This window comes from Anolis carolinensis, chromosome 2 (assembly GCF_035594765.1).
Source record: "Anolis carolinensis isolate JA03-04 chromosome 2, rAnoCar3.1.pri, whole genome shotgun sequence".
In the NCBI taxonomy this organism is placed as follows: Eukaryota; Metazoa; Chordata; class Lepidosauria; order Squamata; family Dactyloidae; genus Anolis; species Anolis carolinensis.
The window spans coordinates 271,011,507-271,031,358 of NC_085842.1; the positions used below are offsets into that span (position 1 = coordinate 271,011,507).

At 39.4% G+C, this 19,852-nt stretch overlaps 1 long non-coding RNA gene across 1 annotated transcript; it reads left to right on the forward strand.

The window, feature by feature from the left end:
* The first annotated feature begins 9,279 nt into the window (after positions 1 to 9,279).
* Positions 9,280 to 14,018, forward strand: LOC134295867 (uncharacterized). Its single transcript, XR_010002444.1, has 2 exons — positions 9,280 to 9,476; positions 13,619 to 14,018. It is a non-coding gene; the product is annotated as an uncharacterized LOC134295867 (long non-coding RNA).
* Positions 14,019 to 19,852: the final 5,834 nt, after the last annotated feature.

The following is a 19,852-nucleotide window of genomic DNA, read 5'->3' on the forward strand; positions in this document are numbered from 1 at the left end:
GTTGTTCCTCTTCCATCCTGTTAATGTCAACAAAACATTTTGGAGCTGAATGTCTGGAAAAAGAGTAGATTTCACCATAATTCATTGCAGTCAAGCTGCTAGAGGATAAGAAGAAAGTGAGGAAGGAAGGAAGAACTAAGAAGGGAACATCAAGAACTGATGGTTTAGACCGCTGGTTCTCAACCTGGAATCCCCACATATTTTTGACCTTCAACTCCTAGAAATCCCAATCAGTTTACCAGCTGTTAGGATTTCTGGGAGATGAAAGCCAAAAACAATTGGGAACCCCAGGTTGAGAACCACTGGTTTGGACGAATGGTTAATATTAGGAGACCTCCAATGAACACCAGGTGCTGTAAGCTATATTTCAGAAGAAGGAACTGGAAAATCACCTTTGAGTATTCCTTGCCTAAGAAAATAGTTTGAATATCATGGGATCACTATATAAGTCAAAAGGTGAACTTGAAGGCATATATACTGTTAGATTATCTGTTACATCTGTTGAGTAAACATAATCCCAGGGTAGTATAATTCTGTCATGAATGAGTTTCTATATTATACCAATTTGACCCTGAGTTAAGCACTAGATTTGTCCCAAAATAGCCATTCAAGGAGAAAAAATAGTGTCATCTCTGAGCATCTGCAAGGTGGTAACTTGATTTTGGAAACTATGAGCTCATATAGAGTGATCACAATGTGCACTGTTACAGGTGTTTATTCCCTTACATGGTGGTATAATATATTTTGAGAAATTCATTGCCAGTGATAAACTTCAAGGTTCTGAGAAATCTCAAAGTAAATTTAAATAACAGAAAACAATATGTTAATTTTGAGAGATAAAAAGTGCGATTCTTGATAGATTTGTGTCCTAACTCCCTGAAATCTGGTTTTTATTATACTAGAGTTTAAAAACTGCTTAGACTGAAGGATAATTTGCATTGGTTGTCTTATTGTCATTCTAAGTAGGCAGTTTAATCCGCATAAACCACAGTGCTCAGCTGGAACTGCTATTAAATATTTTGAACTGCCAGTTCGAATTCTCCAAACACACAAAAAACACACACTTTGTCCACACTCTAAAGATTTTTTTAAAAAAATAATGGTGAAAGGTTATTCCAGGATATGTGGTTATCATTCAATGCTGGATGTTAGTGCTTTTTAATAAACCATCTATGAGAACTACTTCCTTAATCTGAAATGTTTTATAGTTTAAATTAGGCACCTACAAACTGTGGCCCTCCAGCTGTTCAGGCCTCTAACTCTCAGAATTCTTGACCATTGAACAAGATGCCCAGAGCTTCTAGGAACTAAAAGCCCAAACAGCTGGAGGGCTGAAGTTTGAGGATGCCTGGTTTCAATAATGAAAAAAAAACCACAGAACCTTTCAAGACTGCTGTCAGAAATGCTATTCTAACTGATACATTTAAGGAGTTTTCCTTTTCTTGGGTAACCTCTCTTATGTTTAAATACTGATAGATGGCTTTCTGTCTTCATAATGGAGACGAAGCTGTTTAGAAGAAAAAACACTGTTTTCTCTAAACTAATTGCATTTGTTCTTCTCCTCCCTTCCCTTTTGATCTCTCTAAAAACTTGCAGTTGGAACTTTAATTACTACTCAAGCAAGACTGCAGGCCTTCTGTTTGCAATGACTTCAATGGTTCTGTGGTTTTCTTCTGGATGAAAAAAAACACATCATATTAAAAAGGGGCTTTTCTAGGCTGGATGAAAGACATGTCAGTTCTCATAATACAGATCCTTGTTTTTTTCTGGATTTTGCTAGTTGTTGTCTCCATGTCCACTTGTTCCATTCCTTTGTGGAGCTGTTTACAATCATTTCTTGGATCTGCACCCCGGCTCTTTGAAAGTATTTTTATTTTCTTTTTTAAGGGCATGATTTGCTGGGGTTTTCCTATAGTCTGAAGGGTAAATTTGGTCCTCTCTGATTTTTTTTAAAAGTTCTTAGAGTTAGTGCTATTTCATTTATGCACAATACCATTGTAACTATAAAAATAAAAAAGAAAGGAAGAAAGGAAGAAAGGAAGAAAGGAAGGAAGGAAGGAAGGAAGGAAGGAAGGAAGGAAGATAGATACAGTTCCATTATCTGGGCAGAGGTCACAAGGGGGCTCTAGAATTTTACAGGCAGTTGAAGGAGGAAAACCATTTTTTCTATTTTTGCTGGTTATTCCCTCTCCCCCCCCCCTTCCCATATCATAAATGAGGGTTGTTTCCACGATGGGGATATGGGCTGGGGGAATAATAGGAAAACAGGAAGAAATGGTATTACTCCTTCAACCCACCTGCCACCCCCATAAAATGGACTATCCTTCTCTCGCTACCACTCCCTAGTGGCCTCCGCCCAGATAATGGAACAGCTGGTATCAGGAATTGGCAGAAATATGTTCAAGGTAACAAAAACAGCATGTAGAGGGTTTTTTAATTAAAAGAATTGAATGAGAATTGAATAAGAATTTGAAAAAATGAGAATTTGTACAACTGCAGACTTCAGCAACCTCCCAATACATTTGCTCCGTCAAGAGGTGACCCACATAGCACAACATCAGCCTGAATGGATAAAGACAAGGATAGAACAGTTTATGGGCACATTTAAACTGACCACTTAGGTGAATATATGAATCAGCCTCATTATGGCTATACATGCTATACACTGCACAGGAATGATCTGGGATAACTCAGGACAAGACCACCTCGACACAGCCTTGAGCTAGATTAACCTAAATTGGGGAAAACCCCAAAGCCTGCCCCAACTGGAACCAGCCATAACTGTTCTGACTGCCAGCCCAGGGATTTGGGATGGTAGTCTCTCCCACTTCCTCCTGCATTATGGTTATCCCCAGGGAAAGGAGGGATGATTTCTTCCTCTCCCTCCTTCCTTGGCACTCCATTGCTCTGCTTAACATCAGAGCAAGTGCCAGGAAAAAGGTAGGTGGCAGTGGGTTGTAGCTGGGGACAGCCATGACAGAGGGGTGGGGTGGCATGTAGGGTGGCTGCCTAGTGATGGCAAACTGTGTATGGTGTGACTGGGCAGCAGGGATCCCCTCCCATCTCCAAGGCAGCTGAAGAAGTCCCAGTGAGGACTCCAGTTGGTCCCAATCTGGTGTCAGTGTAGAAGAGCTCCATGTTCTGTTTTTCTTGTATAACACACTCTTGAGCTTTATTCAGAGGTGGAGGTGTTCCATAGTTTGTTTGCTAGTAATTCCACATTGTAGAAAAAGCAGAGCCTACCAAGTAAAAACAAAAAGGCCATTCCAATTCACAACAACAATAACTGTTATTTTTCACCCACCTCTCACTATGGATTGAAGCAGATAAAAGTAGATGTCCCATCGATAACAGCATCATGTGGGATAATTATATGGCTCTTTTAAAAAATTCTTATCAGGAACTCAAGTATGTTAGTGAAGGTTTTAGCAAAATACATAATTAGAAGGCAAAGGTCAAGCTCTGTTACATCCATGTTTGGCTTTTGGGAGCCCTAGGAGCCACTTATGGAAACAGTGGTAGGTAATTTTCCAAACCACCCATCCCATTAGTGCCTTGGTTCAGAAGACCCCCAACAGCCAGGCATTAACAAAAGAAGTAGCTGAAAAAAGAGCTTACAGCATGCACTGGTGGCCTTTTCATTACTATTTACTGCTCTTCTGCTTGCAAAGGGAAATTGTGTGTGTGTGTGTGTGTGTGTGTGTGTGTGTATTTCTTGAAGTGTGTTTCAATGTACCCAGTGGGACTCACCTTTGAGTGGATACACACAGAGTAGAATGACAGTGTTCTTAAGCCAATTGTCCTGCAATAATTTCAATGATCCTAGTAGAGTTGCTGTAGAAGAAACAAATGATTGGGCAGAGGACCACATCAATTTTTAAAATCTAAAGAAACTAATTGCTCCAAAAATCTAAGAGGAGCATGTGTCCTGAGGCAGAATCAAGAAAAGAATAAATTGTGCATCAGTAATGCAAGAAATATTCCAGTCTATCTTTGATGCCTTAAAAATCATAATATTTAAAGCAATTGACCAAATGAATATAATTGCAAAAACAATTCAGTCAGCTAAGAACTTAACAACAGAGTTGCTGTATGGATCACTTAACTTATAACATGAAGATTTCATATGTATGGATGGTAGTCTGGTATTTGTCAGTGCCTAAAGGGTTAATACACATTAATTCCAGATAAAGCTCTCTGCAAAGGGAAGGGATATTTGATTTGTATGGCTTTAAAGTTTTAACAGATGAGCCTATCCCTATGAGACCTCATACCATTTACCATCACTAGATTGATTTCTTTCTGTGCTAAAGGCTTGATGGTACTTTTCAATACAGTTCATTGTAAGCAGAGTGTTACCTCAAATATACATTAACTGAGAGTCTTTGGAGGCTGAATTAAGGAGATGAAACTCTGAGCAGCAAGAGAATCGCAGCATTTAATAATTAAAGAAACAAAATGATACCTTGATACGTTTAATATAAATAAAGCCAACAATTATAATGAATACAAAACCAATAGTAAACAAAGTCATGCTTCATATTGAGAAGCTGTCTTTAGGTATTTCAGCTTTAGTTAAAATAGAATGAAAAAGAGTGTGTCTCTTTTCAGGCCCATGGTTTGAACAAGTTTCCATTTCTTGTATAGCCTGTTTACTGTGCCATTGACATTTTTGTCAACATAAATGTATCCAGAGTCTGTTGGGAAAATCAGTAAGAAATATTAGTAGGAAGATATAGGAAGTTGCCCCTTAAGGGTAAGGGTAAAGGTTTTCCCCTGACGTTAAGTCCAGTCGTAACCGACTCTGGGGGTTGGTGCTCATCGCCATTTCTAAGCCGAAGAGCCAGCATTGTCCGTAGACACCTCCAAGGTCATGTGGCCGGCATGACTGCATGGAGTGCCGTTACCTTCCCGCCGGAGAGGTACCTATTAATCTACTCACATTTGCAGGTTTTCAAACTGGTAGGTTGGCAGAAGCTGGGGCTAAAAGCTGGTGCTCACTCTGCTCCCCGGATTCAAACCTGTGACCTTTCAGTCAGCAAGTTCAACAGCTCAGCGATTTAACATGCTGCACCACCAGAGGCTCCAGGTTGCCCTTACCCAGCTAGATACTGGTTCACCATTTTCTATATTTACTGGAAGCAACTCTTTACAGTGTGAAACAATCTTTTCTAACTCAACTCAACAGAGAATTGTTAGGCCCTGAATCTTGAATAGATTGGGGGATATGAGAATTCTTTGGGCAGTGTGACTATTTCATTATGGAAAGGGGAGGAGAACAGGAGAAGGACAACGGTTATATGTAGGGATTGGCAAATATATTAGTCATACTTCTCATTTTAAAGTTCAACCATTTATTTTGGGTCAAGAAATACCATATAACTTGACCAAGTTGCACAGAATCAATATAAGATAAACTAGCTCTAATGAGCACACACAGAACAGCATCCTGCACCAACCAAATTGCCTATCTCTTCAAATATAAGCCCAAGAAAAGTGCCCCACCTGGGTCTGGTCTCTACAGAATTAGCACATGCATGCATGACAATGCACTTTCTCTCAATAGGGTTGTAGTTAACATGCTTCACCGAAACCTGGTTGGATGAGTTGGGAGGGGTCAATCTCACCTAGCTGTGTCCTCCGGGTTTCAGGGTGCACCAGCAGGCCAGCTCTGGGGGGCGGGGAGATGGGGTTGTGATGGTCTATCGAGATTCCATCTCTCTGACCAGGTGCCCCATTCCACAATCTTCTGGGTTTGATTGTGTCTATCTGAGAGTTGGAAACCGGGACAGGCTGGGGATTCTGCTTGTGTATTGACCACCCCGCGACACAGCAGTCTTGCTGCCTAAGCTCACCGAGGTGGTCTCCAGCTTGGTGTTGCAGCTTCAGCACCTTGTGGTGCTGGGAGACCTGAATATCCATGCGGAGTCCATCCTTTCTGGCGCAGCACAGGATTTCATGATTGCCATGACAGCCATGGGCCTGTCCTAAATGATTTCTGGACCAACTCATCAGGTCCACACACGTTAGACCTAGTTTTTGTTGTGGACAGAGGAAAAATCAGTGTGAAGGAGCAAAATATTCTTCCATTGTCATGGACTGATCATCATCTGGTCAGTTTTAGACTAACCACAGCTCAAACCCTCTGCAGGGGTGGTGGACCGATTAAGATGGTCCACCCCAGGAGACTTATGGATTCAAATGGATTCCTGATATCTCTTGGGGATTTTCCCATCATGGAGGCTGGTGATCCTGTTGAAGTCTTGGTTATTCTCTATAACACCGAGATGGCCAGGGCAGTAGACACAATCGCCCCTGAACGTGCCCTATCATCTCGCAGAGTCAGGTCAGCTCCTTGGTTTTCTGAGGAGCTGGCTGTGATGAAGCGGACGAGATGGAGACTGGAGTGCACCTGGCACAGATCTCAGGACGTATCCGACCGAGCATGGGCTAAAGCCTCTCTTAGGGCCTAGTCCGCGGCATTGCGGGCAGCCAGGAAAGTTTTCTCGACTGCCGCATTGCGTCTGCAACAAACAGACCAGCTGAGTTGTTTTGAGTGGTGGGGGAGCTCCTCCACCCTTGTGACGTTGAGGGGATCCTTGGAGCTCTGAGAGCGACTTCAGACCCTTGCCCATCTTGGTTAATAAAACTTGCCAGTGGGGGGTTGGCAAATTGGTTTGTGGGGATAATAAACGCCTCACTGGATCAGGGACTTTTTCCATCTTCCTTAAAGCAGGCATTGATTAAACCGATCCTGAAAAAGGCGTCCCTTGACCCGTCGATTCTTAACAACTACCTGCCAATTTCAAACCTCGGGCTGTGGCACAGGCTGGAGAGCAGCTGCAATGAATCACTGCAATGAATCACTCTGACCAGGAGGTCATGAGTTCGAGGCCCGCTTGGAGCCTATGTTTGTCTTGTCTTTGTTTTATGTTAAAAAGGCATTGAATGTTTGCCTATATGTATAATGTGATACGCCCTGAGTCCCCTTCGGGGTGAGAAGGGCGGAATATAAATATAAATGCTGTAAATAAATAAACCTTCCCTTTTTGGGCAAGGTTCTGGAGCGGGTGGTTGCCTCGCAGCTCCAGGGGTTCCTGACAGAGACCAACTATCTGAATCCATCACAGTCTGGGTTCAGACCTGGTCATGGTAAGAAGACGGCTTTGGTCGCCTTGGTGGATGACCTCCACAGAGAACTTGACAGGGGGAGTGTGACCCTCTTGAATCTCTTGGACATCTCAGCGGCTTTCGATACCATCAACCATGGTATCCTTCTGGGACGGCTCTCTGGAATGGGTATTGGGGGCGTTGCTTTGCAATGGCTCCGCTCCTTCCTGGAGGGCCATTCCCAGTTGGTGAAGCTGGAAGAATCCTGCTTGGACCCCTGGCCATTGACCTGTGGGGTCCTGCAAGGTTCTATTCTGTCTCCCATGCTTTTTAACATCTACATGAAACCGCTGGCAGAGGTCATCCAGAGTTTTGGAGTTAGGTGCTATCTCTATGCAGATGACACTCAACTCTACTACTCCTTTCCACCAAACTCCAAGGAAGCCCCTCAGATCCTTGACCGGTGCCTGGTCGCTGTGATGGACTGGATGAGGGTGAATAAGCTGAAACTTAATCCTGACAAGACAGAGGTCCTCCAGGTCAGTCGTGCTGTCAATCGGGGCATAGGGTGGCAATCTGTGCTTGACGGGGTCGCACTCCCCCTTAAGACGCAAGTCCGCAACTTGGGGGTCCTCCTGGACTCAGCGCTGATACTTGATGCTCAGGTGTCTGCGATGGCCTGGAGGGCCTTTGCACAGTTAAAGCTTGTGCACCAGCTGCGACCGTACCTTGTGAAGTCTGACTTGGCCATGGTGGTCCACACCTTAGTCACCTCCAGGTTGGATTACTGCAATGCAATCTACGTGGGGCTGCTCTTAAAGACGGTTCAGAAACTTCAGTTGGTTCAGAGATCAGCAGCCAGATTAATAACAGGAGCTAGTTACAGAGAATGGTCAACTCCTTTGTTTAAACAGCTCCACTGGCTACCAATAAGTTTCCGGGCCCAATTCAAGGTGCAGGTTATTACTTATAAAGCCTTAAACGGTTCAGGACCTGCCTATCTCCGTGATCGCTTCCTCTCCTACGAACCAACACGAACCCTAAGATCATCCAGGGAGGCGCTCCTCTCGCTCCCACCTTTGTCTCAAATACGGCTGGCGGGGACGAGGGAGAGGGCCTTCTCAGCAGTGGCCCCCCGGCTCTGGAACTCTCTCCCTGAGGAGATCAGGTTAGCCCCTTCCCTGCCCATTTTCCACCAGGAATTGAAAACATGGTTGTTCCAGAGCGCGTTTGAATGAATAGGCCAAATAGAGCTGTCATTAGAATACTTCTTTCTGTTTTAAAAGCGTATGGCATTTTATCACTATTACTCATTTCCATGATACAGCACTTTATGAAACCTGTCCCCGCTGGTTTGCTTTTAATTACTCTGATTTTATCTGCTTGGATTTTAATGTATTTTCTTCTTCTTTTTTAACCTTTTATTTATGAGTTTTTGAAATACATAAAATGAAAAATACAAGAAAAAAATGGAAGAAAACAGGAAACAACAACACCAACAATAAAACCTAATAGACTATACAAACACACACACACACACACACACACGATACTCCCTCAAACCCCTAGTTCCCCTAGTATTTTCCATTATTTTATGGAAATCTATTTTCCATTATTTAATGTATTTTCCATTATTTTATTTTGTGTATCGTTGGAATGTTTTAAGTTTTTGTCAAATATGTTGTGTTGTTGTTTCGGGCTTGTCCCTGTTGTGAGCTGCCCCAAGTCCCTTCGGGGAGATGGGGCGGGATATAAAATAAAGTTTATTATTATTATTATTATTATTATTATTATTATTATTATTATTATTATTATTATTATTATTATACTGGTCATTTCCATTATGAGTGCTTTACAGACAGTGACAAATCTGAAAATCTAAGATGTTTCTTCAGGAAGAACAGATCTTGTGGAGACAGTTCTCTCCAGATCATCTTCTTTCCCTACCCAAAATATTTAATTGTATGAGAATTAAGCTTCAGCTTGTTTTGCTTTATCTATCTGTAATCAGAAAATTGCTCACGTCAATCCAGACTTTTCTTGAAGGCTCCATGTAGAAGTTTAAAATCTTGGGGAACTAGATGCAACAATTACAAGAAGAACAGAAGCACCAGCCTCAATCTTAAACTGCAATCTGGCTGAGTCTCTGGGAACAAAACATTCCAGAAGAATGCAATGGTTGCTAACAACAAAATACCCAGAGATACAAGAAAAAACAATTTGTATTCTAATCTTTACTTTCTGATGACTCTCACCATTTCCTTCCCTAAAGCTGGATTTGAACAGATCCAAGTAATCATTTTCCACAAAGATTTCTTTGATAGAGAGGCTTCCACCTGCTTCAACAATGTGCTCAAAAATGGAAGGTACAGGACAAAATGTGTCCCTTTATGTCTTCTTCAAACAGGGCTTCATCCCAGCAGAGAAACATTGGTTACCTTGTGTGCTCTACAATCCTAATCCACTACTGAAAATTTTCAACAGTATGAGTATATATCTAGAGCAGAGATATCAAACCTTTTAGTTTCCCTGGGACACATTGGAAGAAAAATAATTATCTTGGGTAACACATAAAATACACTAATAATAGCTGATGAGCCAAAAAAGAGGTCTATGCACATTTATTTGTGTTATCTGTCACCATAAATAAGCAAAAATATCCTTGTATAATAATTCCAATTATGTGACATCTAGTTTGAAGGTTCTTTTAAAATTGCTCAGCAGGTCTTCTGGCTGAACTGTTTGCAATTATAATGTTAACTACCAACAATACTTTAGTATTTGTGGATGTAACATACTCATATTAGTCCCTTCTGTTCCATTGTTGTCTCCAAAGTTGGCACTCAAGAACCACACAATCAAGTTTTAAGAAAGTTTACAGTATTGTGTATCCTGGGATGCATACGGCTTGCAAGTTGTGAGTTGAACAAACCTAATCTAGAGCAGATTAAATAGATTAAATTTTTGGATAGACTTTAATCTGAGCTAGAGGTCATTGGTTCATCAGATAATAGCTCAAATGTTTATTTTTCTTTGCCATTGTGTGGTTGCTTCCAAATATAATTGTAGAATCATGGAGTCCTGAATAAAGAGCATAATATCCAAACAAGATTGAGCCAAAGTTTTATAATCTTTATACTTTCCTGACTGTTGCTTTTTATTATATGTGCTGTCTAAAGAAGCTTTCAGACAATGAATTGCCTTTTTAGCCTATTTTAGGTGGGACCACTATATATAATTTAAAATGTGCAAGAGGTTTTTTTCTTAATAGGAAACCATGCAGGATTATATTTTAATACAGTCACATTCGATTGATAGACTCTTAACAATTAAGTAAAAATAGAAGGTGGTGAATACACAAATGCAGATCTGTCTAGTAAAATTTAATGTACTCTTGTGGAGCATAACGTCTTGTGGAGGCACCAGCCACTCCCATCAACTGCATTCTATATGGCACCAGTTCACAATTTAGTAAACTTCATTTCTGGCATAAGTAAACAGATTTTCTTGCCAGTCTAATTCTCTGAAGTTAAATATACTGAAGAAAACAGAACTATTTCTGAACAATGCAATCGCCTTTAATTAGAGATTTCCAATAACCAATTCCTATTCTTGGAAGCATATTTGGGGAGGGGAGGGGGAGGTGTTCTACTTCTTGTACTTGGGGTCTTTTTAGTCAAAAAGAAAGGTATGTTTGCTGTAAAAGAAACTATTGAATTGTGGGGGAAAATATAAGCAAATAACAAATGCAATGACAATATTTTACTGGTAAATAGCTACATATATTGCAAAAGTAATAAGTCGGCAGGAAGCTTTTTTTGTTTTCACTGGTATGATCTATGTTAAGCATGACAGAGAGAATGTTTCATAAATTGTAATTCTACCAGCTTCCTTTCAACACCAGAACATAAAGCATTGCTTTGCTCCTCTGTCATTTGCATTAAATTTTCATGAAGGTAATTCACTTCAATGTAGCTTTCTGTTTTATGGTAATACTTCCCCCATTTATTTTTTCTTTACAGCTCCAATGAGTCTTTGGTTCCTCATGTCATATTTTATGAACTGTTCCCAAAGTTAAACCCACTTCACTTCTAGCTTTCTGTTCTTTTTCCCCACTTCCCCACAACAAGAGAATCCCCTGAAAATGGTGACACCCTCCATGTTCTGAGACTATTAATTATAATCAGGCTCCAGTTTGAGATGCAAGCCTGTTCTAAGATTACCCTGTGGAATTTCCCAGAGCGAAATTATGCTGAAATATCCAATTAGAATCCTGTAGGCAGGCATGAATTTCATTGTAGTTAAACATTTGCTGACAAGCTGGCCTTTCAGTTTTTCTCTGTGTATTGAGTGAAGAAATCTGATCTCTATTGGCTTCCTTTGAGCAAATGCTTTCCCATTCGGTCTACTCTCTTTCTTCCAGGGTAGCCATTATGCTCGAAACAAGGGGATTGCTCTTCCCAATCTTCCTATTTACAAATACTGCATTTTAATGGCATGTTCATTGTTGGGCTGACCATTCAGGGGAGGGGTGGGAAGGGGGTGACTCTTGGAAAAAAATGGAAGCAGCAATTCCAATCTAATAGACCCGTATTTCTAAATGAAGGGTGTACGGTTGTGTTATAATAAATTTAGTCACAGAGGCATACTGTTTCAAGGATTCATCCTGTTTTATTGAACATATATTAAATATGTTAACATCAGAATTATAAAATGTTTAATATTTATATACAGCTGGGTTTTCACTCCAGAAAGGTTTGCCACATAAAATAATTAAAAAAAACCCCTCCATTCCTCTAACTTATCTTTCTAGCAATCCTTGCATTTTCATGATCTTTTCTTTTGGTTGCTTGAAGAGTGCTCATCATGCTGCCACACTAAACTATCAAGCAGGAGGATTTACGAAATGAACATTTACCCCTGAAAGGGCTTAAGAGGCAACTGGGATAATGCATAAATCATATAGTATGGACTCTCTGCTTAGGTTTTAGAAATTGTTTCAATACTGGAAACTGGGTAGAAATCATTTTGTTCTTTGAAGACAATGGCTTTATATTGCTAAGCAGTTAGGTTTATATTTAAATCACAGGAAAAGGCAGATTAAACACGAACAAGCATATATGTAAGCAGTGTTAAAATATTTTTTGCAGTGGAAGAAAATAATGCTAATAATAATAATAATGATAATAATAAACAATAAACTTTATTTATATCTCGCCCCTCTCCAAATAGGACATGAGGCGGCTTACAGCTTAAAGTCCACAGAATTGAGATAACTATATTTTCTTAGATACAATTTCTTGGTTACAATTTTGATAATAAATCAAAATATTATACACACACACACACATCTCCCCAATTTGGATAACCTGAGCTGAACTCACTGGATCAACATTTTAATGTAAAAGCATTTGTTGAGGTTGCTCAGTTTATTTACTTATTTACTTGCTATTAGCAAGCGCCACTTTATTGCAATGCATTGTTCAGAAAATTTTCTTCCCTAAAAGAAAAGCAAGTTATTTACAGTACTTGGAAAGGGGAAATAGCTAAAATGAGAAAGTTTGTTTTGAAAGTGAGAGAGCAAGGAAATGTTCATGCTGAGCTGTTGGGACTTCAAAGGGGATTCCCCTATAGTTGATATTCCTCATGTTGATCTCTTGACTATCACAAGGCAGTTGTAACTGGCCAAGACTAGGACCCCTTCCACACAACTGTATAAAATCCACATTAAGATGAATTATATGGCAGTGTGGATTTAGATAATCCAGTTCAAAGCAGATATTGTGGATTATCTGCTTTGATATTCTGGATTATATGGCTGTGTGGTAGTTTCATGGCCACGTGAAACTATGCTGAATTCAAGCCTGTACTAGGTTTAATCTATTTCTAGAAATGAGTATATAAGAATTCAGTCTCTAGAAGAGTTAAACAGTTACAGGTGAGTCAAGCAGTCCAAATAATACATGTATAGCCCCGGAGTTATTCAATAATACAGGTAGAAATATGCCAACCATTTCAAAGTCAATCAGGGGAATATTTGTGTGTGTGTGTGTGTGTGTGTGAGAGAGAGAGAGAGAGAGAGAGAGAGAACATTGAAGTTACCTATCAATTTATGGTGATTTCATGGATTTCATAGGATTTTCTTAGGCTAGGAATAGTCAGAGGTAGCTTTGCTAGTTTCTTCATATACAATATAGCATATAGTAACTGCTATTCATAATATTACTTAGTCAATATTCTAAACCAATTGTAGGAATCAAGAAGTTAAGAGTAACAAAATGATGAGAGGAGACAAGATGTACAACTTAAAGTCAGTTCTAGTGGTCGGGAGGCCAAACATTCGGAGAACATACAATTGCAGTTTCATGATCAATTGCCAACAACATGATCTCTGTCCATCCACTTGGGAGATTTATAGCCATTTGACTTTGGCATGACAGGCAGCTAATTGCTTGACACCTCGTATTTAAAGGTTTTCAAAAGTCATTGTTTTTTGTCATTTTTCTAGGTTGCTCATTGTCTTTCTACAATAGAAAGTGACCTTGTCTCAGTATCCATCTGCGCTGGTTGATCAGTGACATAATCTGCTGAAAGTCCTGAAAGGAAAATGTTCTTTGTCAGGATGTGTCTGTACCAGCTAATACCAACAAGCTGCTCCATCCACTCCATGCCAGTTTAATTGGGATGGGAGTAGAGCACCGGCTTCTGATAATAGCCATCTGGACTGAGAGGGAAACCTGGGAATTGTAGCATGTTCTGTGAGAATAGAATGTAGCCGTTAGAAGTAGATAGTAGGAGGGGTCATGGGTCAACTAGATGATATACTACCAGCTTAGTGGGGGAAATAGTCAGACCTAGCTTTTGATTCTCCTTGGCAAGAAGGAAAAATAAAGCTGTTTCCAAGGACCTATCTTTGTGAGTGTGCCTTTGTTCTGTGATCTTCCAGGGTCTGTGTTTGCCTAGGGAAAATTTCTGATTCTCCTCACTCTCTATCAGCAATAGAATAATGATATTGGGGGGGGGGGTATTGTATTATGTTAACCTTAATGGTTTGGGATATTGGTGATTGTTTTAAATATTGAGTGGAGGTAAGTCTGGAACTGCTTGTTTTTAAGCTACTTTTTGCCAATTGCATTACTCACTTTATAAGATCCATTGATTTCTCATATTTACCATAAAAAACTACCTTTGATATGCAGCTGACAAGATAAAGAGTGCTGGTGGGCAAATGTACTTGTTTACATTGACTGACATAGAAGAAATAAATACACTTTTCTTAGATGTGCTCCATCCCAATCATTGTAACTACAAAGAATCAATGCTGCATTCACTTGCCTAGAAATACACGCCAAAGGGATTCATTTGAAATGCTGATAGCGTTTACTGACATGACCTATCCAAGGAAGTAGTACTTTTTTCAGCTCCTGAGGAAAAGCAAAAGTCTTCAGCTTCATTTGAAATCACACATCTTCATGACAACAAAATAGGTAAAATTATAGTGAAAATAATGTAAAAATGGATTTTCCCTATTTAATGGATTGCTTTAGTTCCATTTTAACCATTTAATGTAACCATTTTAAAACTTTTTATGAATGTTTCTTAAAATTGGCCATAAGCCATATGAGGACATGACCTAACTCCATTATAGAATTCAAGGACAAATTTAAAACCGTTGTGGTGACTTCAGCTACCAAAGCTTCATTATTCCTATCTGGCAAAATGTTTGCTCAGTAAGGACAAATCCCTTGTTAGCTGAGGAAAAATCTGAGGATGTTGAAATCTTGCCTTTCGTTTGAGGTGATGTTCTTATGGCCAACACTTGGTCCAGATTTGAAAACACCCAAGATAAAGCATCTTCTGGTTTAAATAATGCTCTGAATGGTTATTTCACAGTGCTGGGTATTCTTTAAGGCTGTGATTCTCAACATGGTGGTTTTTTGTGTTCATGAACTCTATATGAAGTTTTTAGAAAGGAAAGAAACAAATATGGTTGATTTCCTAGATCAGGTAGGACAAGTAGCCTGGATGACCAGTTCTCTAGCTTTTTACAGTATGGATTAGTGCTCAGCTGTAGCCAGTCTGTGGAACAATTTTCTGTCCCAAATCCTCTGAATGGGATGGAAAGATTTTTTGAAAAATGGTTAAAATGTGTTTCTCAGGTGTTTAGAAATCTTGATAGGAAGAATCCAGGACTAAGAAGAATTACCACAGTTCAGGACTTGTTCTATTCAAATTTCATGTGTGGATTTGTTGTTGTTACAAAATCAGCATTTCCTCTGCATGAAACAGTATTTTCTGCATTAAAATAATATTTCTCAGTCAACATCACAATGTTACACTTATGTTATGTGAAAGAACCTCAAAGTATTTGTTACTCATTGGCTATGCTGGTTTCATGAAGAAACCAGATGGCAAGAAATAATCTATTCATACATGGTATCTAGTTTCTGAAGCTACATTCTTCTTTCCTTGATTTGTATTTTAAATGGAAGCAGCTGAAAATGATATTCCCTCTCTCTATAACATTTGATGGCTTCCCGTGCTGCTGCTTGATTAATCTGTTTACTTTTTCATTTTGCTTATATTGATGCTTTACTGTCTTCATGATTCAGGGTGAGATATTAATATGTTGATTTTTTAAAAATTATTGGTTTCTATTTTCATAGTTGTTACTGTTATTGTTCCTTAATGAAACCCACCCTTTAAAATGTACCCCCTTCTCTATGTGTGGGTCATGGGAGCAACAGCCTAAAGAAATTCCTTATAAAAGTGACAGCTAATTTAGCAATCTGTAGCTGTATAAAAACTATATTTTTCTTGGTAATGCAGACTGTTCATAATTTCCAGATTTGTACAAAAAATCCTAGATCATGTGTAGCATTCCTGTGGAACCAAGGGATTCACAGCATGCAAATTATCCCAGAAGAATGAAAAAGGAGTTTTGTGGCATATGTCCCTTGTGTTGTCTTCTGTTCACCTTTCTTTTATTCTTCTGTTATTTGTGTTCACTTCCTCTTCTGAACATCTGTTTCTATTTATAAGTGCTAAATCTGCCTAAAATTAAGCAAAGTACCTAATGGATCTTGTAGAGAGCTGTTGATAGCATGTAGCCTATTTTGAGGCTAATCATTTTTCTGTTTATGTTTTTACACTTGAAATATGATTCAGTTTTGCTATTTCTTTCATACCATTTGTCTTGCAACCAACCTTGACGAGCGTACTCTTCATTTTTGTGGCAGGCTATATTGAATCTTTTATTAACAGATGCAATCATTAGTCTTTTTCACAGGAGAATTTCTTTCTTTTTAATTTTTTCAAGAGCTAGTAAATGTTGACGTTTGACTCAGTTTTTTAAAAGCTGTTGACAAAGGGTGATTTTTTTGTACTAAAATTTCCTAAACAAAATGAATGTGGCATTTTTTTAAAAGCTTGTCCCATTTTACACCAATAGCCTGTAGCCAAAAGTACCAATATCATGCTTGGCAGTGTGACAAATGATGTTGAAGCTAAAAGAATCTTTTCTCACACAAAAACGTTGATGCAAGAGATGGATGGAATACATATTTGGTTAATGCAAGTCTTGGAACAATCCACTAGAGTTATAAGATTGCCTGTGTATTTCAAAGTAGAGATGAGAGCATCCAGTCTTTTGGGAATAAAGCTTGAAAAAAGGGGGGTTGATCCATATTCTTGACAGATCTCTGAGCATCTACTAACTCATCAATAACACTGTTTTCAGATTACCCGAATCCTACAGGCTGGCAACAAAAGAGTGAATGCCCACTCCTGCACCCTGTTCACACCACAAAATCATAGCAAAAGGTAACATTTAAACTTCTATGACTGCATCCTACAGAATCTTGGGATTTGTAGTTGATAGAATTTTCTGGCATCAAATTATAAATACTTAATGAAACTAGAAGGTAGAGCAATGGAAAAGAAGAATTAAAGTACTTTAGTGTGAAAGACCTCCTGGTATCCTGTACAGGAGAAGAAAAGGAGTATCTGAAATTCCAATGAACATGGATACAGGGCTGAAGCAGCAGCAAGTATGGAGCATGGGAAATGTGATTCAAACTCAGATTATGCAAAGTGTTTATTTGCATGAAACATCCTTTCTTAGATCAGGGCTAGTTAAATGATAATGATGAGCAATGACATATTAATGAATCTGAACTGATATTAGTGGAAAGTTGCATTTCAGTGGTAAAATGCTTTGTATATAAAATGCCTTGCTTCAATCATTTACATTCCCAGGAAGAGCTGGAAAAGACCCTTCTCTAGGAAGCCAGTGCCATACTGTTCATACTGTATCAAAATGTACCAATGTGTTAAGTGTTATAACACCCCTGACTTTCTTATGTTCCCATAATTTCTTTAAAAATCTCAACTTTTTAAAATCAAGTTACTCTGTAACATTTTGCAGCCTCCTCCCACCCTCACCCCACCCCCTGGTCCCTCTGATAAGAAGAGTGTTGATATTAGATCTTGAGCTTGATAACCTGAGTTTCAAGTGACAGGCAACCCACCACCCCACATTTATATATAATCAGCTCTATATCATTTCCAATTGCCACTTTGGGATAGTATTTGACTGAAGAAATGGGTTCAGGAATGCCATAGCATCCTGGGGAGTGGGGAAAGCAGAACTGCTACATTTATAGACACCTTTGGATGCAATCTTTCACACAGTTATCATATTTACTCGAATATAATGTGAACCCTTTTTGACTAAATTATGTTGCCAAAATCAGCTTGTGCATTATAGGTAAAGCAAAATGGGAAACCACTTCAGAAGCAGCCATTTGACAGGATTTAGGAGGCAAAGAGGAAGCTGAGGGGAGAGAGAAGCCAGGAGAGGTATTGGAAGGGGGGAGAAAGCCCACATGGCAAGTGGAGAGAGAGAGAGAGAGAGAGAGAGAGAGAGAGAGAGAGAGAGAGAGAGAGAGAGAGAGAGAAGCCAGGAAATGGCTTGGGAAGGGGAGGAATCCCAAGTGGCAAGTAGGCTTTTTGGAAGAGCTATAGAATCCTGGGATGTGTAGTTTGATAAGGCAGCAGTACACTTTGGCTGAGAAGACTCAAGACCTTTTAAAACTACAGCCCCCAGGATTCCATAGCATTGAACCAGGGCAGTGAAAGTGGTATCAAGCTGAATTCATTCTACAGCATAGATGCACCTGGGAAAGTAGAGGTGGGACAAACAGGAGAGGCTTCTTGAAAGAAGGGTTATCTGTTTCTATGGCTTTACTTTCCATTGCTGGAAGCTTTGGTGTTCTAAGACTTTTTTGTTTTTAAAGGAGTAACCCTAAGCACACAGTAACTGTAATGCACACTTTTTTTTGGAACAAATTGCAAAAAGTATACTTTTTGCCACTGCACATTGCATTAGCCAGCAAATACTTCTTTTGGTTCCAGGGTTTTGAAAAGTGAGGCGTGCATTACATTCGATGGCACACTAGATTCAAGTAAATAAGGGTAAATCATGCAAAACAATGTGTTTTTTTTTAAAAGTAGTATGAAGTGGGGTTCAGGGAACACATGTTAACCATGGGTCTGCACTTTCCCCTTGTGGTACATGATGTAGACAGAAACACTTAAGATTGGGTATAAGGTCCCTTAGTCTGGATATTACTGCATGGATGCTTGCTTATTTACTGCCTCAATGCTGTTCAGCTACAAAATGGTACTTTTAAGTAGATGTGGCAGAGATAATGTAGCTTTATATTTACCAGCTAAGCCTAGCAGCTTTTTGGTTACCAGAAAAAAAAAACAAGAGTGCTGTCACAACCTCATCTATGTATTTTTCAAGTGATTAGAGTGAGCATTACTAGCTTGAGGCATAACTTCCAGGTATAAGGTGAAGTATATATTAAGTAAAGCATCGACCATTTTGCAACTGCACAAAATTCCAAAGCAGAATAGTTTAAACAAAGTGGATTTATGTTGTTCCTCTGTTACTACATTGTTTGATTCAAACACTGCAGTTTATTTTTAATTATATGCAATAGGCAGGTACAATTTATGAAAAAATGGTTCAATACTCGCTTCAAAAGTAGGGGGTGCTGGTGCTTCATTTCTAAAGTCATTTCCAATTTTTGAACCAAAAATTTCAGAACTTTCCAAAAATTCGGAATATTCATAAATACTTCGTTAATGACAGACGCGCATGTGCAATCGCAAAAAATAGCACTGGGGAGAAATTTACAGGACTTTCCTGCCCACATTTTTTGAGCTATCCTGATCAAATTTGGTACAGTGGTAGAACACATTTAACACTTATAGTTCACCAAATTGCAGAACGTTTCCCTTATCCTCTGATTTTTGGAGAATTTTCATAGCTTATATAAGAAACCATTTTTTTAATAATTGCAGAAATCTGTTCCTGATTTGAAAGTCTTATTTCCTGTTTCATTGGGTTGTCTTTACTTTGAAAGTTTTTGTTCTACTTGGGAAACTTTGTTTTTGTAGCAGAAACTCCGTGAAATTGATGAACACAGTGCTGCCACAATGTGCAGTGTGCTGCTGCAGGCATCCATGAAGGAGCCCATTCCATGGACACTGGGCAGCCTCTGTGTACATGTAGAGTTCATAGTGTGAACCTCTGGGTGCAATGCTGACATGTTACTGCCAGCCAAAAAGGCATCCCGCCCCACCCCAGAAGGGAATCTTCCCCAAGCAGCAGGATACTGCAGCTGCACCCAAACCAAAACCAAGCCAAACCACACCAGCAGCAGCAACCCTA